Genomic DNA, 6,793 nt, shown 5'->3' on the forward strand with positions numbered 1-6,793 from the left:
TGGGAGGATGAGACAGAAAGATCTCTTCAGGCCAAGAGTTTGAGACTGGCATGGGCAACAAAGTGAGACCCCCTACTCCATCTCTACAAAAACATTTTTTAAAGTTAGCCAGGTGTAGTGGTGCACACGTAGTCCAAGATACTCGGGACTGAGGCAAAGGGATCACTTGAGCCCAGAAGTTCAAAGCTTTGGTGAGCTGATTGTGCCACTGCATTCCAGCCTGGGTGACAAGCCAGCAGACCTCAGAAAGAAAAATGGAGGTTTCATGGCTCTCCTCATCCCCAAGGTATTTACTTCTGGAAAAATTAATGGTTAGGATTACCCAAGTACACATAAATTGTAAACAAATGTATCCTATGTACATAGAGCTCTTCTCAGCACAGGGTGCTGGAAGAAAGCTGGCTGACAATTTTTCAACTTTACAATGGTACAAAAGTGATATGCATTCAGTAGAAATTGTACTTCGAGTACTCATACAACCATTTCTTTTCACCTTCAGTATAATAGTCAATAAATTACATGAGATATTCAACACTGTCTTATAAAATTGACTTTGTCCTAGATGATTTTGCCGAACTGTAGACTGCTGTAAGTGTTTTTAGTACATTTAGGATAGACGAGGCTAAGCCATGACGCTCAGCAAGTTAAGGGTATTCAATGCATTTTCAACTTACAATATTTTCCATTTATGATGGTTTATCATGACATTGCCCCACTGTAAGTCGAGGGGAATTTGTATTCCAGCTGAGCCTGGAGGACCATGATCAAGAAGTAGTAGGGCCTGTATGCTTTGCATAGGAGTTGGCCTGATTAGTCCCTAAGGCCCCTTCCAAGCTTGGACCTACCATTGTCAGTGAGCAAAACAAAAGCCAGAATTGAAGAATGGCCTGTATGGTGGTGTGTTTTAGGAAACCCCAATTAAGCAGACAACATCCATCCCATGGCTGTTTCTATGACTATTTTGCATGACCACTGAAAGAAAAACACTGGCAAACACTCCAAACATGAATACTTCCAAATCAAATTAATTAGGCTTAAGTGATCCCAAAATAGAAGCATTCCTTATCTTTATTCTTACAAGAGAATGAAGGTTTGAACCATGATTCCATTTGTGGAATAAACCAAATGGCTTCCTTCCTAAGACAGAAGAGGAGCTGCTCAAGGGAAATCAAGACATCCAGCCCTGGGTCAGAGAGGAATCTGACCTTGGAGACGTGGGGCCTAGACAGAGTCTCTACAGATCCTGACTTGTATATGGAAGATGTCAGGGGTAGATGGATATTCGTTCAGTCTTTTAGTCTGACCTTTACATTTAAAAGCAGAGAGGAAAACAGGGCAGTTATATGGCTGAGACTCAGATCCAACTTAAAAGCCTACCAGTGGATTGAGAACATCTGCCCCCATTCTTTAGACACATGTTTTGGATTTTATTGCGCTTTCTCTCTTCATCTGAGAACAGGGATGATAGCTCTTTCCTTCTGAGGATGTTATGAGAATGACAGTAGATAAGGTGCCTAGTATATAATTTTTCTTTTTTTTTATTTTTTTTGAGACAAGGTCTTGCTGTCTCACCCATTCTGGAGTGCAGCAGTATGATCTTGGTTCACTGCATCCTCAACCTCCTGGGCTCAAGCAATCCTCCCACCTCAGCCTCCCGAATAGCTGTGGCACTAGCAAAAGGATCTGGTTGCTCACTGCTTATAGAAAGAAGTCAAAATAATAACGAATTATGACAAGGAAGAGTAATATTCCTTTATTATCTATGCCAGCAAGGGGAAAAGTAGACAGCAAATTCCACTCTTCAATTTGTGGAGGGAATGCAGGGGTTTTTAAAGAAAACATTTTGGAATGTGGAAGAGGCAAGGGGGGGCTAGGAGGTGTCAGGTTCCTTGACACTCTGATGGCTCATCTTGAATTATTGTTTCATTTGGTGAAGGGGCTGGTGCCATCGTGGATCCTACCAGGTTATAAATTAATCACAGTCAATTTTGTGGTCACTCTTCAGCTGAGAGTGGGTTCCATCCCTGAGGTAACCTTTTGTTGGAGAGAGAATTCTGGAGGTGTCTGGTCCCTATCAGGATCTGACCCTGAAGCATCAAAGGAAGCATATGACCAGATAAGTGAGTGTGGTGTGTGCTTAACAAGCATCTAGGTAAATAAATGTGCATAAGGCATGGGAGCACAGAGTGGGAAGAGAAAGGGAGTGGAAGTTCACAGCCCATTCTGAGGCTGTATTTCAAGATGAAAGGTAACACATATGCAGTCTGTCTCAAAGTTGTATCTTGAGACTGGGGGTGGGAGGAGGAAGAAAGGGGAAAGTAAAAAGAGTTTTAAAATGCCTTTTGAGGCTTAACTGCTAAGCTGCTTGATTATAGCTGGGACTATAGGTGCATGCCCCCAAACCCAGCCAATTTCTTACAAAAAAAAAAATTGTAGAGATGGGGTCTCATTGTGTTACTCAAGCTGGTTTTGAACTCCTGAGCTCAGGCAATCCATCTGCCTCAGCCTCCCAAAGTGCTGGGATTACATAGGTGAATCACCACATCTGACCTCCTAGTACAAAACTTATAATCAATTGATAATAGCTCCTACCACTGCTTCTACAGCTGCTGTTGTTGCTGTTATAGCCCTTGCACTGATTTCTTGGCATGTCTGTCTTCTCCTAAATATTGAGCTCTTTAAAGTAGAAACTTTGATTTTCATCTCTGAGTCCCCAGCGCTGAGAATCATGCCTGGCACAGAAGGTGTGCTCAGTAGCCATCTGTTGACTTGAGTCAAATGGCCATGGCACAGACACTGTGTGCTCGTGCAAGTACAGGAGAGTCTTAGAGCTCCTGGCAGGAAGTGCTCCTGTAGCAACCTGGGAAGGGGTCAGGTCACAAAGCAGAGCTCGGAGGAGATGGATTTCTAGAGAGTTTGTATGGTTTTCAGGCACAGGGTAAAATAAAGCCAACTGCAAAACCCCTGGATTGTCAACAAGCTTATGATGATCCAGGATAAGTCACATGTGAGCACCTAGAAGTCCCAAACAGAGATTTTTTTAATTCCCTGAAAAAAGTAAGGGAAATCTCAGGACCAGCCTCAGAAGCAAGTCAGTGTCTTTCGTGAGAGCTGATGGGAAATGGGGAGGAGGGAGGTTCAGAGAGAACTGAACTTCAACTTGGCCAAAACGTGCAGGAGGCCCCTTGCTATCCAGTCATAGAGGCTTGCTGGTGAAGTGAAATTTACTTAAAGGTCAGTAAAAGTTTAAGATCTTGGCACTAGAGTTACAGGGTACCTGGGACTGACTCCTGGCTGATATCACCAGAGCAGAGGAGTTCTTGGCCCATCTGCCCTAAGGGAAGGGAAGAGACTAAACATGATCGGTCGCCTGCCCTTCCATGGGGACAACATCATCAACCACTTGACCTGTGAGGTCCTGGCTGTCCTGAAGTTGGCCTGTGCTGACATCTCTATCAACGTGATCAGGCAAAAGTCCTTCTCCACCTGCTCTGCCCACCTCACAGTTGTGGTTGTCTTCTATAGGACCATCCTCTTCACATATGGGAAGCCCAAGTCGAAGGACCCACTGGGGGCAGACAAGCAGGATTTTGCAGACAAACTCATCTCCCTCTCCTATGGAGTGGTCACCCCCATGCTGAACACCATCATCTACAGCCTGAGGAACAAGGGCCTGAAGGCTGCTGTGAGGAACCTGGTATTTCAGAAACCCCTAACAGAGTGAGTGACTGTCAAGATCCCAGGTAGCCAGAACATATGATCTCTAAGCGCCTCACTGTGCTCATGGGGAAATGATAACTCAGAGGAAAGAAGGGACTTTCCCAAGGTCCAGGCCGTGAACCATGGGACTAGGACGAACAAGTAAACTGAGTTTCCCTGTTGTGTCACAGGTAATGGAAGCTTCTATCAAAGGACCTGGAGGGAAAGTGCCTCTACATCTCTACTTTTAGTTTCCCATTGCCCCATTTCCTCACCTATCTATTTTTAATTTTTTGGCCTTGAATACATTTTTGGGTTACTACAAATCCTTTATGACATGAGAGTAGGCCTAATTGGAACCAAAGAAACAAAGCAATGAAGAAGTAAACAAAAAAACCAAATGAGCTAAGGACAAGACATGGCAGTGTGGGGGCAGTGGGCTGGCCGTTGGAGCCCTTCTGTGGCCTCGGCTGTCTCTCTCCCTTGCTGGAAGCTAGTTTTAGGCTTCATGGCTTTGAGGTCCTTTCAAAGTTGACCTTCCAAGGCAGTAATTCTAGCCACAGGACCTTGAGTATTGTGGTGTATTAGGCCATTCTTGTAGGACTATGAAGAAATACCTGAGACTGGGTAATTTATAAAGAAAAGAGGTTTAACTGGCTCATGATTCTGCAACTATACAAGCATGGCTCCAGCATCTGCTCAGCTTCTGGGGAGGCCGCAGGGAGTTTTTACTCATGGCAGAAGGTGAAGTGGGAGCAGGCACTCCACATGGTCAAAGCAGGAGTGAGTGAGAGAGAGAGAAAGACAAAGGGAGAGAGAGAGCAGGCAGGAGGTGCCACACTTTACAACAACTGAATCTTGGGAGAACTCACTATCACGAAGATAGCACCAAGCCATGAGGAATCTGCCCATGATCCAAACATCTCCCACCAATCCCCAGCTCCAGCACTGGGGATTACAATTCAGCATGAGATTTGAGCGAGGACAAATATCCAAACTATATCATGTGGAAATACCACTGGCCATCCAAATTGAATTATTATAACAGCAGCTTCTAGCACTTCCAGAGAAAACTAGATAGCTGTTCAAAGAGCATCTGAGGGGAGGGAGTGGAGAGGCAGCTGCTCAGGTCAGCTTAGACCGTAGAGTGCTCTCAGCCCAGGCCAGGCAGCCTGACACCTGCCTTCCAAGTCCAACCCTAATACTACTTCCTGCTGCTGAGCACTTGGCTAAGTCTCCTTCCCTCTCTGGGCCTTGATTTCTTTGTCTGTAAAATGAGAGGGTATAGCCTATGCCTCTCACTAGACAATACAACTGGGGACTGCCCAGAGAGGAGGAACTTGTGGCTCACACCCCACCACCCACCACTCTTTGATTAGGGATCTCCTCTGGGGTCACTCCTCCATTCATTCCTCCACAGTTCAAGAGCAATTGTTCCTAACTTCTAGTGCCACTTATAGACTTGGGTGGCTGGTTGCAGCTCTAGCTACCTGTGCCTACTGCAAACCTGCCACCTGGTGGACATTGCTGAAGCTGACAATTGAAATTTCTGCAAGCTCCTGAGATGGGTGCTTCTCAAACTTGAATGTTTTCATGACTCATCTGAAAATGTGGATAAGGATTCAGTGAGTCTGAGGTAGGGTCTGAGATTCTACATCTCTAACAGATTTCTAGGTAATGTCTATGCTGCTGAACTCTGCGGGCCACGCTTTGAGGAGCAAGGCCCTAGAAGATTTGGGACCAGGGCAGAGGGGTTGAAGGAAGAGGCAGGGTAGGAAGACTTCCTCGTGCAAGTCTCCTACTGTGGGCCAAGCTCTTGGGCATCAGCAAGCCTGTGAGGTGTTCACCAGCCTGGCAAATTCCCTCACAACAAAAGCCTAAAATGTCAATGCTTTTAAGTCTCTGGGGGGCAGATTTCACTTAGTTTTTGGCCTTTGAGTATCCGTTAGTTTCTGGAAAGCTCACCAATACCTTTTAAAAAACTGTTTTTACATTTTATTCAGCATGTTCAGTTATGTTTCACACTCAGCAAGATGAGAATACTCAGAGAATCTAATTGTTCATGCTGCCAGAAGAGACACCCTTGACCAGTGTGGTTTTATATTCCGAGAATCAAGTTGCCCAGTTGCTCCCCCATTCAGTCAATAGTTTCATTAATTCACGGGGATGAACAAAGACTCCCTAGAATGAAACATTTGTTTTTCTCATAGAGTGTCAAGTTAGACAATAATCTTAAAAATTAGGCTTTCTGGCCAGGCATGGTGGCTCACACCTGTAATCCCGGTGGCTCACACCTGTAATCCCAGCACTTTGGCAGGCCAAGGCAGCAGGATCGCTTGAGGCCAAGAGTTTCATACCAGCCTGGTCAACATGGCGAGACCCCATCTCTACAAAAAATTTTAAAACTAACTGGGTATGATGGTGCACACCTGTAGTCCCAGCTACTTGGAAGGCTGGGGCAGGAGGACCACTTGAGCCAGAAGTTCAAGGCTACACAGAGTGCACCTAGATTGCACTAATGCACTCCAGCTGGGGGAATAGAGTGAGCCCTCGTCTCAAAAAAGTTAGGCTTTCGGAGAGAAAAAAGAGTTTTTAAAAATCCAGAATTTCTCTTTTATAGATGAAGAGCAAAATTTGGGGTTATCAGCAGTTCGGATTTACCTTTATCATTACTAAAAGGTATAGGGGAGAGAACTCACGATATAATAATCAAGGTTTCCAATGTCCTTAGGGAGAAATGGAGTGCTTTCTTAGCTAAAAGGCTGGTCAGACTGAAGAGGATAATCAGAAAAGATAGAACTAGGGTAAGATTCTATTGAGTGGATAGGGAGGAATTTAACACCTTCTCCATCCTGGGCTGGTGCCCAAGCTAGAGGTTGTGGATGATGTTGAGACAACAAAACCTCTGACAGAGGCCAGGCATGGTGGTTCATGCCTGTAATCCCAGCACTTTGGGAGGCCGAGGCGGGAGGATCATGACATCAGGAGATTGAGACCATCCTGGCTAACATGGTGAAACCCCGTCTCTACTAAAAACCACAAAAAATTAGCCAGGCGTGGTGACGGGCACTTGTAGTCCCAGCTACTTGGGAAG

The sequence above is a fragment of the Colobus angolensis genome, unplaced genomic scaffold, assembly GCF_000951035.1.
Source record: "Colobus angolensis palliatus isolate OR3802 unplaced genomic scaffold, Cang.pa_1.0 Scaffold181, whole genome shotgun sequence".
In the NCBI taxonomy this organism is placed as follows: domain Eukaryota; kingdom Metazoa; phylum Chordata; class Mammalia; order Primates; family Cercopithecidae; genus Colobus; species Colobus angolensis.